This window comes from Ailuropoda melanoleuca, chromosome 5, assembly GCF_002007445.2.
Source record: "Ailuropoda melanoleuca isolate Jingjing chromosome 5, ASM200744v2, whole genome shotgun sequence".
Taxonomy (NCBI): domain Eukaryota; kingdom Metazoa; phylum Chordata; class Mammalia; order Carnivora; family Ursidae; genus Ailuropoda; species Ailuropoda melanoleuca.
In genome coordinates, this window is record NC_048222.1 from 127,058,052 (window position 1) to 127,077,975 (window position 19,924).

Here is a 19,924-nt window from a genome sequence, read left to right on the forward strand (position 1 = left end):
TATAAATGTGATGGATTAATAAAAATCTGACTCAAACTTTTTAATAACAATGTTTAAACACAAAGGGGTGGTGTACTTAGAAGAATTTTCAAACAGACTGGTTGACTAAAACTTATATGGAGTTTTATAGCTGGTGGTCCAAAGAAATACACTGTGAGAACTTGGCAATGACTAAGGTTTTCACTCCTTTGCCCTAGTAGTTGGAATCCTTCCAACTAATAGTAGTGATACATACTCTGAAAGCTTAGATTCCTGGATTTGGGGGAAATTTTCATTCATTAAGCAAATACATGCACTAATCTTACTTTCAAGATAGGGCTTCTGCTGGCTTGTCTTGCTAGTACAGTAAAATTAAAATTATCCAGTATTAAAATGGAGTCATGTGAAATTTACTGCATACTTTGATTACTACTCTTAAATGTACACAATCATTACCCACACTGACAGAATTTAAATTACAAGAAACATATTCGTAGAAGAATATATTTCTAGTGTTTAGAAGAAGCTTTTACATATTTTTTGGTCTACATGTTAAAAAGTGATGTAACAATAGGTCCCAAAAGAATTTATGTACAGTTTTAATGAGTGTTGCTCCCATTTTGTTTGTAAAGTTATGCTAAACTAAAACATGTACAGGAAAATACACAAACCTTAAGGCACTGTCCTATAATTTTTTACAAATTGAACATACCTACTTAACCATCACCCTCACCAAGATGTAGGCCATAACCACTAATCTAAGGTTAACCTTCCTGTGTCTGAAGCTAATGATTATTGTGAAGGCAGAGGTTAAAAGAACCATGTGCTTTCATGAGATTCGACGGTGATTTAGTAACTCCATTAGTAGCTTTTAGTAGGGAAAAACATAGCAAACATAAACACTGTATACATGCAAAAAAAGAAATGCTATAATTTGGATTAATTCTCATAAGGAAAGGCAAATTATGCATTTCCAAATACCTGCTAAAAAAACTGCATGCATGTTTTAAAACTCTGGAAGTTCAGTATATCCAAACCTAAAGCCATCAACTTTCTCACTAAACACCAGTCCTCTAACTCTTGTGACTAGTTTCCGTTCTACTTTAAAGAAACGGGAATCGAATATTGTAGACGGTGCTCTGTGGGCGTGGCTTATGCACAGCCGAGGACCCGGAAATCCCATCAGGGAACCCTTCTTGGTAGAAAAGGCTTTGATCCTTCCTCAAGAAATTAACCAAGGGGTGACGCACTGCCATATATTTTAAGTTAAAATATAATGTGACTAAAGTTTTAAATACTTAATAGTTTGATTAGAAAACGAAATACCCACCCTAGCTGAATCACTAAGATGGCTTCTACTTTACACATCACTCTCCCAGGCAGGTAGGTTTAAAACTCCAAAGTAACGTTACTGCACTTGGTCTCCAACACGTGTTGCTAGGTCTAAAATAGATTTTTATGTTATGTTAGGTTTCCTAAATGCTGCGTGTCTTCTTCTCTCTTGACCGATCATAAGGCGCATCGTCATATTAAAATCTCTGAGCGGTCCTTTAGGAAAAGATAAGTTCATTTAACTTTGCATATACTGGTGTTTTTTTGTTTGTTTTGGTTTTTGTTTGTTTGTTTCATTTCTCGATGAAATGCCAGTGTTTTCAGGGACGCAACAAGGGTAAGTGTAGGCTGTCAGCCCTGCTCCATATCACAGACACATCACTCCCTGACCCTTTCCCTAAGAAGCCACCAGAAGTTCTTCTGGTAACCATAGTAATAGGCATTTGATTTGAAACCTGATAATTACTCACTTGATGTAGATCTTACTAGAAGCTGCAGTGAAAATTGTTGGACGTGTGGGCAAAAAAATAGCCCATTGAAAATGAAATAAAACTGGTGAAATAAAATTTTAAAAATGCGTACCAGGATGAAAAACAAAAGAAAATATNGTTCTTCTGGTAACCATAGTAATAGGCATTTGATTTGAAACCTGATAATTACTCACTTGATGTAGATCTTACTAGAAGCTGCAGTGAAAATTGTTGGACGTGTGGGCAAAAAAATAGCCCGTTGAAAATGAAATAAAACTGGTGAAATAAAATTTTAAAAATGCGTACTAGGATGAAAAACAAAAGAAAATACGATCTTAAAACAAAAATAGAGGCTCCAAAAGAGACAACAAGATGAGACTGTAGAAACTAATTAATGAAGACTATGGTTCTGCCTTCTTTTAAAGTTCTAAATTCTATTTGATTTGGGCAAAAAAGGCTTTCATTAAACTGTAAATTAACTTTTATTCACATTTATTTTATTACTTACATTTCTCACATTTATTATTGTTCTCTTTAATAGTAATCATATTTACTTTCTAGTTAAGTTCTTATTGAATAAAGAATGACTTTTAGTGTCCATTCGACACTGAAAATTTGTCGTATTGATACTAACTTAAGACTTAACTACAAAGAGAACTTTATCCCTTCATCCTTTTGGTCTCTAATGCTTTTTATCACTGTTTTGGACAATTGTTTGTGACCAATAATGGAGACATGTTAGTGCCAGCAACTTCCTATTGGAAGTGAGATCAATTTATTTAGTCAGCAAATATTTATTGAGTACTTAATAAGCAGTCACCAATAAAAGTGAAAAACAAGAAAAATAGGGTTTATGCCCACAAAGCATTTACATTTTAACAGCCTCTTTTTAAAGAAAGAAAAAAATTGGATATAGAATAGAATAAGATTATAAGCTATGAGAAAGAGACACTGCCGCATTCTTAGAGTTCTTGGTATAAAGGAGGTGCTCAGTAAATAATAGTTAAATTAATAAATGAATGCTTTGAAATAGCTTTGTAGCCAGAGAAAAGATCTACAGAATCTAGAAATTTAGAGCGTTTTTTTTTTTAATTTATGTGTCTAATATTGTCTTCTTTCTCATCCCCAAACTGTAGCGAAGGCTAACCATGTCCCGTGAAAACCCAATCCACAGCACATATGAAGCACATGGGGCCCTGCGGGGTGCTGGACCAAGATGAGTATTTTAGAAGTCTTTGGTTGAAGGAGACAAAAACCAACTCAAGCCAAAGGAGATGTATTTGGGGAATATTAGAAACTGAGAAAACTAATGGGAAATGTGAAGAAACTGGTGTGGACACAGGCAGAGTTCAAGTTATCTATAGATTCTAAAACAAGGATGTTCAGAAATAGCGGGAAGTATTTGTTTAGGGAGCTGGGATAAATGAATACCAATTGTTTTCACTGTGTCTGTCATTCTGCATAAGTTTCAGGGTGGTTAGCTTGGGTCATCATCTCCCATCTCTTAGCAAGGAGAGGACAGAACATCAAATCACTTTCCTGAGATCGTTTCCAATAGGGAATACAAAATTCTCAAGAGGGAATCGGGATGTAATTAGGAAAGGAAAATAAATGCTAGGAAACCCCAGCTAGAAAATGCCAGCCATAGTGCTTATGTCAACTGAGGCATATCAAGAATTGTGACATCACATTCTGCCCCACTTATAAACTCACAAGTCAGCGGGCCACAGTTTCATAGCTATACCACAGAAGACACAAGACTTTGAGGTCAGAGACAAAGAACTTTCTTACTCATTGCACAGCAGGCATCAGGGGCTTCATGTTTGCACTGGTTCTCCCTGTCCCCACGCTGTATGGGAATGATGCAGGAGCAGGTCCGGAAGGATGTCACATGCACAACTAAGGAACTATGAGCCTAGGACTCTCAATCTTACAAAAGGGCTGCTAGCAGGCTTGCCCAAATTTTGCCCCAGAGAGAGCCTCATTTTTATCTTGTACAGTAAAGAAATCTGCCCTCCGCATTGAAAGGAAACACTATATTTCCAAGGCTATTTGCTACACAGACATCCTTGAAAAGATATTCCAGACAAATGATGTCACAAGATGGGCAGAAATATGAGGGATTCATGGGGAGTTGTCTACTAACAATACCAGAAGATGAGCTGAAAGGGACAAAGAGACATTGATAGGTGAAAGTCTGATTCAAATCAAAGAAGAAAAAACCAATATACAAAACATTAAATTTAAGTTCAAAGGGACTAGAGGATAAAATAACATTAGGGACACGTAGCTGCGAGGTTTGGGTTTTGTAGGTTCAGACGGAACAAGGCAGTGGTGCTGGTGCTGGTGTTGGGAGGTGTCCTCAAACCCTAATGGCTGTGTGTGGCTGTGATGTGTCAGGCAGGCTTAGGACACCAAGAACAGGGTGGCTCTTTTGTTAGTTTGTGCCTGTATCTGCTCTGTGGAATTTGGGGAATTATATAAATGTATTTGTGAAGAAGATGCAGAAACACGTGGAGATCAGGCAGAATTGTTCGAGGTTCAACCAAGATTTCAGCTTTATGCCACTGCCTTAACCACAGTGTGCTTATGCATCACTCAGTAAGCTGTTGTTCGAGGTTCCCAGAGCAGTGAGCAGTGTCTGGGCCTTTCACAGTTTCCTAAGGGAGAAGACTGTGGCCATCATGCTTTGAAATACTTTCTCCATCAAACTTTACTCTGTATGATATTGGCATCTTCTCTGTCCAAACTCACAAGTACTTCCTGGAAGAAAAGACACCAGACGCAGTCACTGTAGGTTCCAGGCCTTCTCGCAGGGCAGTGATGGCGGTGCAAGTGTGGGACTTGGGCCAAGAGTGACACCCTTAACCTTAATGGGTGAAGTGGGCAAGAGTGGCCTACGTCCCTAGTTATCCGGCCTGTATTTGTTTCTGCTGTGATGCGCCTTGCAGGAATATTCACAGGAATAGCTCTGCTTTGAAAACATATCAGTGGCTTCAGGACAAAAATTAGTGTTACAGGAAAAAGAACAGCAACAACAGTCTTTAGCATTAAAGAAAAACCTTTTTTCCTTTTTAACTGAAGTATATGCTAATATAGATTGAAACAAGAGTAAGAACTTCAAGTAGTTTCCCCATGGAGGTGGTAAACAATTTAAAAAATATGTTTTAAGGGAGAGAAAAACTGGTCAGTCATTTTTGAAAATTAAGTAATGGAAAGCTAGAGAGAATATAAAATAAAACTTACATTAAAGAAATGTTTTATCACTTATAAAGTCAAATAGAGGCTTTATCTGAAGTATTTCCTCCCCCCCCCTTTTTTTTTGTAGTGACCCTACTCAAACCTTGAATAATGAATTCCTTCATGATAACGAAGTACTTCAGAATATCTCAAAGAAAATTTGACTTCATGGCACTAAAGCTGCTATTTAAGATATATTTCAGTCAAATATACTCATAAGGGAATGCTTAAGAATAAAGATTGGAGGTGATCTAGAATTTCCAATGGACAAAAAGCAATTATAAATAAGAATATTTCTGTATGGTCTGAAAATGCATATATGGGTTAGTTTAAGAACTCTCATTTTTTTAATCAATTGGTTGTTAGACAGGAATATCACTTATTTCTGCAATGGATGTTGTTATAGTCCTGCTTAAAACAGGAATTCTTGATGTAAAATTTATCTTGGATCACTGGATTTCCAAACCCAGCTGGCCAGTTCAGCAGCTTCTCAGTATTTTCTGAAAACCAGCCGTGTCTGTGAAGTGCGGCCCTGGGTCATCTCGCTCAGCTTCCTCCTTTAACAGATTGACTCGGAAAACTTCATCTCGATCCTGTGACAGATCTTCTTAATCCCAGCTGAGTGATTTCCCATTGCCAGGTTTCCCAGGTCAACCTCTAAGATTTTACATTCCACTTTTCGTATTGATTATTCTGACACTCTTCCTTCCCCATAAGGGAATCCATAGAGAAGTTTGATTATTTCAAAGATGAGTGGATGATATTTCCTTCTTTAAACCTATCACACTACTGAACAGAGATGCCTCTGTTTTCCCATCATAGGTCAGTGCAGGAAACAGTAGCATATATCCCAGTTTTGAGAAATTTTTTATTCAATTTTTCAAGTGAGGATAACCATGCTGTATGAAAATACAACCATGACGTAATGAAACACATTTGAACCTTGAATGAGCACAGACTAAACAGTATCACTGAGTTTCCTACTACTTCTAAGCATATCTAAATATCTGCAAGGTCTAAGTTTCTATAAGAAGAAATTGGGGGTGCCTAGGTGGCTCAGTCAGTTAAATGTCTGCCTTCGGCTCAGGTCAGGATGCAGGGAACACGGGATAGAGCCGACGTGGGGCTCCCTGCTCACTGAGGAGTCGGCTTCTCCCTCTGCCCTTTCCCCACCCCACCCCGCAACTCGTGCTCTCTCTCAGATAAATAAATAAATCTTTAAAAAAAAGAGAAATTGATCTAAGAATTAGAGCAAAAATTTGCTCAAATGTAAGCAAACTTTTTATTTTACTTGCAGACATGATTTAGGGTTCTTGTGTATCCTTCACCTGGTTTCTCTCAGTGGTAGGATTATATAACCACAGTACGCTTACTAAAACCAGGAAACTGACATTGAGAAAACACTGTTTAAAAAAACACTCATAAACCTTATTTGTGGGGCGCCTGGGTGGCTCAGTTGGTTAAGCCTCTGACCCTTGGTTTCAGCTCAGGTCAGGATCTCCTGGTGGTGAGATTGAGCCCCACATCAGGCTCTGTGCTCAGTGAGGGATCTGCTTCAGATTCTCTCTCTTTCTCCCCTTCTGCCCCTCCCCTGGCTGTGCGCTCGGACGTGCCCATGCTCTCTTTCTCTCTCTCTCTCCCTAAAATAAATAAATAAATAAAATCTTTTTAAAAAACACCTTATTTGTATTCCCCATGTTTTTTTTTTATTTTTTAAATAGTTCTATGACATTTTATCACACACATGGATTTATATAACCACTGCTGTAATCAAGATACAGAACCATTCCGTCATCCCCCCAAAACTGCCTCATGCTCTCCCTTTATAATCACACTTTTCCCACAAACCAAGCCCCTGGCAGCTACGGTGACAAAAGAATTCACAGATAATTTAGTTTTAAAAGTCCAACTTTATTGAGCTAAATATATTAAATAATAAAATTTGTTTAACTTTGTGATGATAAAGCCAGCCATTACCACTAGGGAAACATGAAATGCAAGGCAGCAATTTCCCTTTTGTCTTTCTGGATTTCATACAAAAGTAACAAGATGAACATTAATAAAACCTGTATGCTCACTTTCAGTGAAATCAGAAGACAGACATAATTCACAGATTCAAATAAAAGGGTAGGGTCTGCTGCAAGTGGTAAGGGCATCCCCTAAGCTCGGGTGAAGAGCAGCAAATACTGTTTCAGGGGAAGGGGGCAGCAAGACGGCCCAATGGCCGCAGGACTCAGATAACAAAAGAGGGCAGCCAAAATACACTTTCTTAAGGTAAAAGACCAATCTGAAGTAACCAACCTATAGTTGATGCATACATCGAGACCACTACTGACCCCAGACAAGATTTTTAAAAAGCTAAATATCTTATTTCCATAGAAGAAATATAGCTATTTTTTTGGGGGGGGGAGCAGCAAGAATAGATCATAGAAGAATTCTACCTGACATAGAGCTGAAAATTTTCATGTCTTCAAAACTGTTCTAAAACGTGGGGAAAAAAACCACTTTCAAATACGTTGTATGCTGTCTTCATAATGCCTGAACTCGTTATTATAGTTTAGTTAAATAGCACTAGTCCCTCAACAACAAGGTTCAATTTCGGTAACGATGATGCATTAACCCTGAGTAATTGCGTAAACACTTCACCGCCGGCTTTCAGTCCACAAATCTCTATGTACATAACAGATACACGTTATGACCAGTGTCCATCATGTCACCTCTTTCAAAGCCTGTTGGTGACGGGTCACTGAGTATCTGTCACTCACTTCATGCACAGAGAGCAAAACATGAAATCCTGTTGTTTCTTTGTCTCCCGATGACGAACCGTTGTATCATTTTACAAGAATGGATCATTGAAAGAGGAAATTGGCCAACAAAGATTTAAGTGTAGTAAGGACATGAAAATTGATGATGCTGGAGTAGAATTGGATGTGAGGAGAAGATTTGAAAGTAGCAGCAGCAAAGATAGGGTGAGATCCAGGCCTCCACGAAGTTTTAGGACCCACCGTGTTAGCAAAGTTTGATAAATATAAAAAACAAACCAAAGTTGTTTTAATATCTTTTAGTTTCAAATGTGCAAAGGACAGGAAGCCCCTGCGGTTGAACCCATCTACAGCCATTGTGAGAGGACTGAGGTTGACTCCACTGCCAGGAAAGGTTGCTTTCACTGTCTGAGCACAAACTGGCTGATGTTATCTGGTGAAACCGTGGGCACAGCTCTGGGCGCTCTGAGCAATGTGCACCCGGATCGCAAGGGTTATTAAGATCTCTTGGCATGATTTCAGTGTGCAAGTCATTTTTATGTTTTCACACTTCAGTGCAAAATGAGGACTCCCTGTTTAAATGGGTACCAACTTAAGTGAAAAAGAAAATACATGGAAATGACATTTTTGGCATCTATCAGAATGACAAAATTTCCAAAATTAGATCGTTTAAAACCTTCCCTTTGTGGGGCACCTGGGTGGCTCAGTCTTTAAGCGTCTGCCTTCAGCTCAGGGCATGATCCCAGGGTCCTGGGATTGAGTCCTGCATCCGGCTCCTTGCTCCGCTGGGAAGCCTGCTTCTTCCTCTCCCACTCCCCCTGCTTGTGTTCCCCCTCTCGCTGACTCTCTCTCTCTCTCTCTGTCAAATAAATAAATAAATAAAATCTTTAAAAACAAACAAACAAACAAACAAAAAACCCTTCCCTTTGTGAAAGTCCCTGAGATGGGAAGCAACTTACTACATAATGAAAGAAGAGCCAAAGGACAATAAAAATTGCAATGTGGACCAAGTGAACAACACTGGCTTCCTCTTCTTCTCATCTTACCTTCACTGGATGGAGGCACTTTTCACTCAGTTTTGAGAAAAAGATGTTTTTAGAACTACTGTGACCACTAATATCACATGTGGCCCCTATTGCCATACCTAAAAAATTATTTGAAAAATAGAATGGAGAGAAAGGGAAAAGGACCAGGGCTATGGTTTCAATTTTCTTGTATTTGTAGTAAAAGTTCTAATTTTTTTTCATGGGAAGAGCCTTCCGTTGACGTGCCTGCGAGGTGGCTGTTAGCCTTTCCAGGGGCCACGGGCCTGAGCGAAGGGGAATTCTTGATGGCCAATGACGGACAGAAAGGTCATAAGAAAAAGAGAAACGTTGGTATGGAGGTCCTCACAAAGCACACTCTTGGAAGTATGACCTGCATTTGTACTTTTTCAACCCACAGGAAGAACTTGCATCTACCTTCCCACATTGAAGATTCCACTTTTTCGAATTACTGGGAGGAAATGGAAGCAGTCACTACGAGTTTCTACCACGGAGAACAGACAGCTTGTGTTCTTGTCGATCATAACACATTTTAACGTTTATTTTTCCCAATAAAAGGAGACTTCTTTTAAGACACAGTAACACGGGGTGTGTGAGGAGGTGATCGGCAGGCAGGAGGTGGCCCTCTTGGAACTCCCAAGTAAGTGGGAAGTTAACCCTGTAATGGCTAGAGGGGACTGAGCCATCTGGTTTCACAATTCATTACCCTTTCGCTCTCAGGAGCAACACATTCTGTAAGGAGTTGCTCTTTGCTTGCTGAGCAGTTGAGAATAGAAACGAACAATGGGATTAAGTTCATTCTGCTTCCCTGCAGGTTTCCATCCTCAGGACGCCCTCAATTTGAAGAATAGTAACATCAGCTCCGGAGTTGGGGAAATGAGAACAGCAGGCAGAACACAGGGGTGTAAAGCAATCAAGTACACATTTGCAAAGAGATAGCCTACTTAGGAGGGGGCCAGTAGCAAAACCAAAAAGAGTCAGTCCCCACCAACCATCACCACGCTATGGCTGTGGACAGGTAAAGGACAGGCAGCGTTCTCGAACTGACCAGAATGGGGAGAAAATCCTTCTTCCGGAATCCGTGAAATTTGGTAAAGGCTAATTTAGTGGTTTTCCCTCCCTTCCTTTCTCTTCCCCTCCCTCCCTCTCTCCTTCCCTCCCTCCCTCCCTTCCTCCCCCATTCTTTCCTTCCTTTCCTCCTTCCTTTTCTACAGAGAAATATCTTACAAATTATAGACCCTCCGCATGCTTCTCTCCTCAGCCTAGGAGCTATGGAGAGTATACTATTTACCAAGTGCTTTTAGGCACTGTGTTCGATGTATCATATGAAATTACTTCGCATTCAATCCTTATAACATTTTATGACTTTCTACTACTCATATTTTATGAATTGAGAAAATCACGTTAAGGTAGTTAAGTAACTTTTTCATTGTTAAAAAAAAAAAGTAAACAGACTGCCAAGATTCTGTATTTGTCGTTACTGAATATTAAGTAGAAGGAAAAGCTGAAGAAGAAATAGGTGACAATTTAAGGTCTATGGATGAATCACTCAAACTGAGATTGGAAAATGTGGAAAACAAAAGGTGAAGGGTGACTCAATATTTCTTCCAAAATCATAAAATCTATAAGGAAAATGTTTTCTTTATTAAGTTTTTAATTTTAATTCCAGTATAGTTAACAGGAAAATGTTAAATATTATGCTGTACCTTACATACAGAAGAAGAAAAAAGGGCAAAATTTACATCCAAAACAATGTTAAGTACTAATGAAAGGTCTTTGTAATAGGAAGAATTTAAGTTAAGGGTAATAATCATTAGAAAATTTTTAAAAAATAAAAAGTTATATGATTTTGATGGAAAAGATCTGCCTGTAGGGAAGATCTGAAAAGAAACGATCTCTTAATTATTATCTCTTATTATCTTTTAAGTACGAGACAGGAAAAGATGATCAAACCTGAAGCTACACCAGTGGAAGTGAAAGGAGGGCCAGATGAAGTATGATTTTCTCCCTGCCCTGAGATCTGTCTGCAGAGACTTTAAGCAGTCAGTCAGCAGAGCATCAGGATGGCTCCCGGCAAGTCTCAGAAAGTGACACTCTGGCTTGTTAGCATGACTTTGAATGTGCAAAGGTTATCTTTGAATATAGGAAAGAACTAAGAAGATAATATATTAAAATATTATCTATAAACTGAGTTTTGAAGCAGGGCCTTGATACACACTTAAAACCCTCACATACGCAAAACAAGAGAACGCAAAACAAAACAAAACAGCTGCTACAAAACCAATTCCTAACCAGAGGAGCTCTCATTCATTAAAACTACAACAAAAATGTGTTCCTACCTTTTCATAGAGATCCATCCGTTAGCAAGGATAAGTAAGTTATTATTAGTTACTGTTTAGGAAAACTTGGAGATTAATGGGATTGTGCTTTCTGTTGGCATGAAACATAAATTCCACTCAGTAAGGATTCAAATACTAAATTGGAAAATCCCTTGCACCTACAATGTGAGCTTTATTCCTGGCAAAATTGTCTTTAGCATCAATGTTAATGTATGTAGAACACTTAAAAAAACAAAACAAGAAAATTTCATAGTTTTCTGTACAAACTATTTCCCTGGTAGTATACTATTGGGAGAAATTTTTTTTTAATGGCCTGCGTTATACTGGAAAGAGCACTGAGTTTCCAGGAAACCTGAAAAGTTGTCTCTGCTTTGCTGTTCTTTGTTCAATATTGCTTCCTGAGACATTGTTTTATCATTTATGAATTAGAAATAATCATTCCTGTTCTTCCAGCTCTTCATAGGATTATATGAAACTATTTTATAAGAGCTATTATATCTAAATTTAAAATACTGGCAATTTTTCATAATGGAGAATCAATTTAAAATTATTCCTAAATTTTAATAAAATTAAAATCATCAGAATTAAATTTGAGTTGTCACAAATTCCAGTATATTCCCAATAACAAAGTCACATGAAATCTCAAACATTTACAAAGAAGAAAACAAGCAGGCTATGATAAGCGAGAAAATCTGAAAACCATATTCAAATATTGCAAGGGAAATTTAATTTAATGATAGTAGTTGGCAATCTGCATTTTGTTCAGTTAGCTTTCCTATAATGCTGGAGCGTGGCAACGTTGCCTTGTATTTTCTGTCCCATAACTTTGTTATTTACTGACCTTTTGGGAGACTATATGAGCATTTGGATCCCTACAGTTAATCTGTCACTTCTATCTTTTCTTCCATCCCCAGCTTCAGTTCCATACCCACCCACTGCACCGGGCACCAACAAAGAGTTTCAAAACCTTCCCTAATTTTGGTAAGACTGGAAAAGCCATGTGTTCCCTGAGGAAGCACAGTCAAAATAGGAACAGCCAGGATTTTAACCAGATTCTTTTTTCCAAAACATGCATGTATCAGGACACATGGGTGGCTCAGTCGGTTAAGCGTCTGCCTTTGGCTCAGGTCATGATCTCAGGGTCCTGGGATCGAGCCCCATGAGGGGCTCTGCTTCTCTCTCTGACTGCTCCCCGCCACTCGTGCTCTCTTTTGTGCTCTCTCTCTCGCATGCGTGCTCTCTCTCTCAAATAAATAAAATCTTTTTAAAAGTGCATGTATCTCCTTTACTATGAAACAGTATATATTTCAGTTAGCAATTGACATAGGATTCAAAACATATTCCCCCCAAAGGTTTCAATGACATTTCCGATTTGTAAATTAAAAGGTGAGAGGAAATTTAAATTTCTAGAACACATAGCCTTGTTTTTAATCTCCCAAATAGGCTTTTTCATATTGGTAAATTTCTCTTTATAATAAATACATTGCTGACAACTCAGAGGGAAAAGTACTTTAAAGGAAGAGGCGCACATTTTGCTCAGAGCACTTCAATTGATCTAAACAAAGGCTGGGCTCCAAGCAAATGTGACTTCGGAGATCAGAAGATTGCAGCTGCTGGCAAATAAGTACTTTTGGGGAATTCATACTTGGGGAGGCCTGCTATGGCTGCTTGGGCCCCTTGTATTATGTCAGTGGTTTATTGAGCAATCAAAACATTTAGAATTCTCACGGAAATTTGCCTGAAGCAGGCATGAACGCACTGAGGTGTAAAGTAACGATTAGTTCATGAGTAAAGGTGTTGCCCTGGTGTTTTGTTGTTTTTTCTTTTCTTTCTTTTTTTTTTTTTTCTGGTCTGTTTTGGATTACCCTTAATGGGAGCAAAGAACACGGAGGATTTCCTGAACATGTACAGAGTTGTATTTCACAGAGTATTTGAACTATCTCCCTACATCAGAATCAGGACTGGGCTAGGCAATGCGATTGGAGCTCTGTGAAATGAATTGCTGCAAGTCCCTCATTGTCGACTCATGACAAACTTCACCCTTAGATTTACTTTCTGTGACTTCCTTACAGAACGGTGCTGCACTCTGCCCCGCCCTCATAGATAACACATTCATCGGAAAATTAGTAGTGAACCCAAATGGCTCCTGTGCCCCCAACCCCCTCTGTCCTACAGCCCTGAAACCTCTACATTAAGAATGCTCTTGTAGGGGCGCCTGGGTGGCACAGCAGTTAAGCGTCTGCCTTCGGCTCAGGGCGTGATCCCGGCGTTATGGGTTCGAGCCCCACATCAGGCTCCTCCTCTATGAGCCTGCTTCTTCCTCTCCCACTCCCCCTGCTTGTGTTCCCTCTCTCGCTGGCTGTCTCTATCTCTGTCAAATAAATAAAATCTTAAAAAAAAAAAAAAAAAGAATGCTCTTGTATATTTACCTTTAATGCCCTGAGCTCATTTGAATAGAAGTCCTCTTTGATCAGAGTCCAAATTCAAATCAATATTGTGGGGCCTGGAAAACAGATGAGACGGGCCCATTCATACCAAGCCTAAATGAACTTGCTGTTTGGTGGAGAGGACAAGGGTGATGTTCATAGACACTTCATCAGAAGATGCAAGTACAGGCCGGTGTAAGGCCTTCTAGCTTGAATAATGGGGGGGGGCAATTTTAGTTACAAACGTCTTCTGAAAGGAAGGAAAGGAAAAATTATTAAGTCTTGAAGTATCTTTTGAAAACCTACTTCCTAGGAGAAATTTTCACAGGACAGCAGAGGTATATTTGCTTCATATGGTTTCAGGAAAGTCTTGTAGAAAGGTCCTGCTAGCCAGGCAAAGGAAAGCTAAGGCCTGACTAGGCCAGATTCAGGATCTCATAAAGGGAAGGTGATTCAGTGGCCACAGGTGATAAAAATATTCATTTTGAATCTTTTGGTTTGCAAGTCATAGAAATCCACTCAAACTATTTCTGGCAAAGAGGGGGCTTTATTGAAAAGCTGGATTGCTTCACCACAGAATAGCAAGGTGTTGCTTAACCTAAGGGGTGACCCAAACCAGGCATTTGACACCCTCCTGACTGTTTCTCTTCTGTTTGTAGATCAGCTTCTCTCATAGGCTGGCAGGCTTTAAATCACATAAAGCTGCCGCTAGAGAGGATTTCTTCTCTTCCCAGGGAGGGCAGAGATTGGCCCACTTTTGGATAAATCAACTTTGACAAAGGAAGGTAGGGTAAAATCAATGTGAGCAGTTATTAAAAATTTAAGGTTAAGTGCAGAAAAAAGTAGCTGGGAAAATAAAAGGGGTGAGATTCCCAGAAAAAGGGACTAGTTTTGTGCGGCAAGGAAAGCTGGAGGTAGGTAATGCACCGGAGAATGGGAAGAGAAATGCTCGGTTGGGCTCAAGCTGAGGGTGCTCGGCGAGAGGCACTGAGGACAAGGAGGCAAGAGCAGAAATTTGAATGCGGGAAGAAGGCCTAGGGTAGTATTTCCAAGGGAGAAGAACCAGGCAGTATCCTGCTCGAGCGACTGGAATAAAAGTCTCAGAAATGACCAGGCGGGGAGGTCAGGATCAGCAAAGACTGCTCCTTAGAAATACAGTTAAGGCCAGTGAGCGATTCTGGCTTTGAAAATGAGTGACGCTGGACTCCCCTGAACCCGTTACTAGTCTTCAAAAGACCCAAGTGTCAGGGCTAGTGGGGTCCTCTGTCGGGTCCTCCAGGTTCTCAAGACTGTGGCATTCCTGCCACCGCTCATGGGCCTCTGGAACCCATCCCTGGCTGAGGGAGCTAGAATTTCTGCATCAGATCAAACCTAGGTCACGATTTGTTTTCAGCAACTTCAACTGATTGACCAATGCACGATTCTTTTTCTTTGCTCTTATGAACTGGTGAAGTCTGAAGACAAACGAAAAGACAAAGCAAAACAAAATTTCCTGAGAACAGTTTCACAAATTCCCTCTCTTTTAATATTGAACCTTATTAATCCGATTAAAGCAAAACAACAAAAAACAAAACTTTTTTTTTGTCTGTTTAGGAAAGGTAGTGAATATATGAGGCTGATAAAAAATTTATCTCTAGGCATAGGACTTGAGCAGACATTTCTCCAAAGATGATATCCAAATTGCCAACAAGCGTGTGAACAGATGAAGATCACCACTAACCATTAAGGAAATGCAAATCAAGACCATAATGAGGTATGCTTCACACCTGTTAGGATGGCTACTGGTGAGAAAACAGAAACCAAGTGCTGTCCAAAATGCAGAGAGAGTGGAAGCTTTGTGTCAGTGGAAAGGAGACGGTATGGTGGTGATTCCTGAAATAATTAAAAAATAGATTACCATATGATCCAGCAACTCCACTTTTAGGTGTGTGTGCATGTGTGTGTGTGTGTGCATGTGTGCATTCTGGATATATATAAATATATCTCCAAAAGAATCAAGTCTTGAAGGCATATCTGCACACCCATGTTCATGGCAGCACTAGTCACAACAACCAATAGGTGGAAACCACCCCGGTGTCCATCAGCGGGTGAATGGATAAACAAAACGTAGTCTATTATTTCGCTGAAAGGGGAAGGAAATTCTTACATATGCTACAATATGATTAGCCTCAGGGACATCGTGCTAAGTAAAAGAAGCCAGTCACAAAAAGACGATTACTGTGTGATTCCACTTATGCGAGGTAGCCAGAGCGCCTGAGTTATAAACAGAAAGCAGCTCGGTGGGGAGGGGAGATTAGGCAAACTGGGAGGGGTTGGATGCGTACAGAGCTTTGATTTTGCAAGATGAACAAGTTCTGGAGATTGAGGGCACAACAATGTGAACACACTTCACACTACTGAGCTGTAGTCTTAGAGATGGTTAGGATGGTAAATTTTATGTTATATGATTTTTACCACAATAAATATGCAAATTATGACCAGAATTTGTTGATGTGAAGATATTTGGAATGTTTCTATTATGAAACAATTTGATATAAGCATTTTTTTATTTCTTGTGATTTGTAGGCCTTTATATTATATGAAGTTTTCTTCTTAAAATTGCATTTGGGCAATTGCTGCTAACTTTGTTGTATTAACCTTTAAAAAATTATAATAAGATGTTTTAAACACTGTTGGTTTTAAAATTAAATTTTCCCCTGTAATTCAGCTTTTAGGAAATAAAGAATAATGTATTTTAAGCAGTGTTTAAATAAATCATAATTAATGATATTTCAGATACATCGACTAAGCTGGGACTTGTAATTAGAGAGCTAATTACATTGAAAATGCAATTTCACTATCCCCCTGGGCTCGTGCGGTTCTTTCCATGCTCTAATTTCAACTTGCAGTGTTTATTTGCCACTAGGCAACACTTGATAATTTAAGTAATGCAAGGACAGTTTTATACCTATGAAGACATGCAAAAAATAGTTTTATGTGAGAAAGATGATTATCTGCTTCAAATTTTGAGTATGTTCTTTGATTTACATATGTCTCATTAATGATAGCTAGGTGACATAGTTCTCACCACAAGTCTAGATTGCTCAAAATACTGGTTTTGGAAAAGCGTGGTCATGGTCAAGCCTTCACATATAACCTCTGTACCAAGGCACAAAGAGATATCACCAGGTGGCAATCATTTTGCAGTTGAGGCGTCAGAATACTTAGCTTAATGCAACATAGAATTAAGAGGTGTGGATAGCTAATTCTCACAGAAAGGTGGAATTTAAAACTGGACCTGACACAGAGCAAGTACGTCAGCCAGGAGGAGCTTCGTGCCTCTGATTTTTATTCTGTGACAACAGAAGTCCTTGAACTTTTTTGAATTCCAGTTCCTTCAAGCGTTGAGTAGAACCAACAAACACTGGCTCTTCAAGCTCTTCGAAGAACACTAAAACCACAACGACAAAGAGAACAAACCCTTCTGTGTATCTCCTTAGCAGAATGTACATTGTTTTAGGAATATTTAGGATTCCTTTTTCTTAGGACAGACGCAGTGACCTGCTGTGCAGGAGTACTTTCAGTGGAAGGGCAAGAATTGTGTCTTTTACGGTGCGTTACCAAGATGCTGGTTGTTGAAGAATTACAAGCAAAAAGGTCTTCATAAAGCATGTGTAAACTGAATTTTTGTACACTCATTTCTGAAAATCAGAACCTCTCATAATGGTGTTCATACATCTTTAATAAAAGTGAGCTTATACCAGGTAAAGCAATGTGGGGAAGTAGGATAAATAAAAACGTGAAGAAGGTATATATATACTAAAGAGATTAGACACGAAATTAAGATGAGTCAATTCTTTTTGTATTAAACATAGAACCATTGAGTCAAGCAGTAATTAAATTTCTGTGATAAACCTTTCATATATTGAAGTGCTGTTGTAACTTCTGATACCAGAATGTCCCCTAGCATCTCTCTATGAAATTACTGATTCCAAACAGGCTGATAATTTTGAATGTCAGACTTTAGAAAAACAGAACTATTAGGTCAATAAAATAGCCTCTGTATTTTCTAAATCCTTTGGAATTATAACAATTTGATCAAAAGATATAGATCTGAAGTACATCTATGTATTGGATTACAAAAGTCAATGAGCCACTCATTGTTTAGGCTTCTAGTTAAAAAAGCTTACTGGTAATTGTATTAATTTATTCATATGCATTGATTATTTCTACTCTCTCAACACTGAGAAGGCTCGGAATTACCTATAGATTCACTTAGCATTAGAATATTTGCAAAGCTATGTTCATCATTAATTATTTATGTTTTCCTATTGAAAGTAATCCAGATCCAAACATGTTAGTGACAGAAACATCACTTTTGTGCATACTTATGAGTTTTTACTGAAAATAAGATGTGGACATTTCTTTTCTTTTGCCTCTCCCTTTAAATCTTTTCTAATTTTTCACTCCTATTTTCTTTATCTCTCAAGCGTTTTGTTAGGGAAGTGGAAGAATGGAGTCAAAACTCTTCTCTGGTCACCCTGGGTCCATTCTGCTGTGAAGTTCTCATCAGTGATCACAATGATGAGAAACAAACAGCAGGATATAATCAAGGACACACGAATCTAGTCATGGAGCAAAAACCTACAGATTAATATTTTCGTGTTGATTCTTTTACTTCTAAGGGAGGTAAACTAAGGAAGATCTGATGTTCCTTATGCCCAGTTCATGAAGTTTTATTTTAAAAATGTCATCAAAGTAGAAATANGAGTTATAAACAGAAAGCAGCTCGGTGGGGAGGGGAGATTAGGCAAACTGGGAGGGGTTGGATGCGTACAGAGCTTTGATTTTGCAAGATGAACAAGTTCTGGAGATTGAGGGCACAACAATGTGAACACACTTCACACTACTGAGCTGTAGTCTTAGAGATGGTTAGGATGGTAAATTTTATGTTATATGATTTTTACCACAATAAATATGCAAATTATGACCAGAATTTGTTGATGTGAAGATATTTGGAATGTTTCTATTATGAAACAATTTGATATAAGCAGATTTTTTTATTTCTTGTGATTTGTAGGCCTTTATATTATATGAAGTTTTCTTCTTAAAATTGCATTTGGGCAATTGCTGCTAACTTTGTTGTATTAACCTTTAAAAAATTATAATAAGATGTTTTAAACACTGTTGTTTTTAAAATTAAATTTTCCCCTGTAATTCAGCTTTTAGGAAATAAAGAATAATGTATTTTAAGCAGTGTTTAAATAAATCATAATTAATGATATTTCAGATACATCGACTAAGCTGGGACTTGTAATTAGAGAGCTAATTACATTGAAATGCAATTTCACTATCCCCCTGGGCTCGTGCGGTTCGTTCCATGCTCTAATTTCAACTTGCAGTGTTTATTTGCCACTAGGCAACACCTGATAATTTAAGTAATGCAAGGACAGTTTTATACCTATGAAGACATGCAAAAAATAGTTTTATGTGAGAAAGATGATTATCTGCTTCAAATTTTGAGTATGTTCTTTGATTTACATATGTCTCATTAATGATAGCTAGGTGACATAGTTCTCACCACAAGTCTAGATTGCTCAAAATACTGGTTTTGGAAAAGCGTGGTCATGGTCAAGCCTTCACATATAACCTCTGTACCAAGGCACAAAGAGATATCACCAGGTGGCAATCATTTTGCAGTTGAGGCGTCAGAATACTTAGCTTAATGCAACATAGAATTAAGAGGTGTGGATAGCTAATTCTCACAGAAAGGTGGAATTTAAAACTGGACCTGACACAGAGCAAGTACGTCAGCCAGGAGGAGCTTCGTGCCTCTGATTTTTATTCTGTGACAACAGAAGTCCTTGAACTTTTTTGAATTCCAGTTCCTTCAAGCGTTGAGTAGAACCAACAAACACTGGCTCTTCAAGCTCTTCGAAGAACACTAAAACCACAACGACAAAGCGAACAAACGCTTCTGTGTATCTCCTTAGCAGAATGTACATTGTTTTAGGAATATTTAGGATTCCTTTTTCTTAGGACAGACGCAGTGACCTGCTGTGCAGGAGTACTTTCAGTGGAAGGGCAAGAATTGTGTCTTTTACGGTGCGTTACCAAGATGCTGGTTGTTGAAGAATTACAAGCAAAAAGGTCTTCATAAAGCATGTGTAAACTGAATTTTTGTACACTCATTTCTGAAAATCAGAACCTCTCATAATGGTGTTCATACATCTTTAATAAAAGTGAGCTTATACCAGGTAAAGCAATGTGGGGAAGTAGGATAAATAAAAACGTGAAGAAGGTATATATATACTAAAGAGATTAGACACGAAATTAAGATGAGTCAATTCTTTT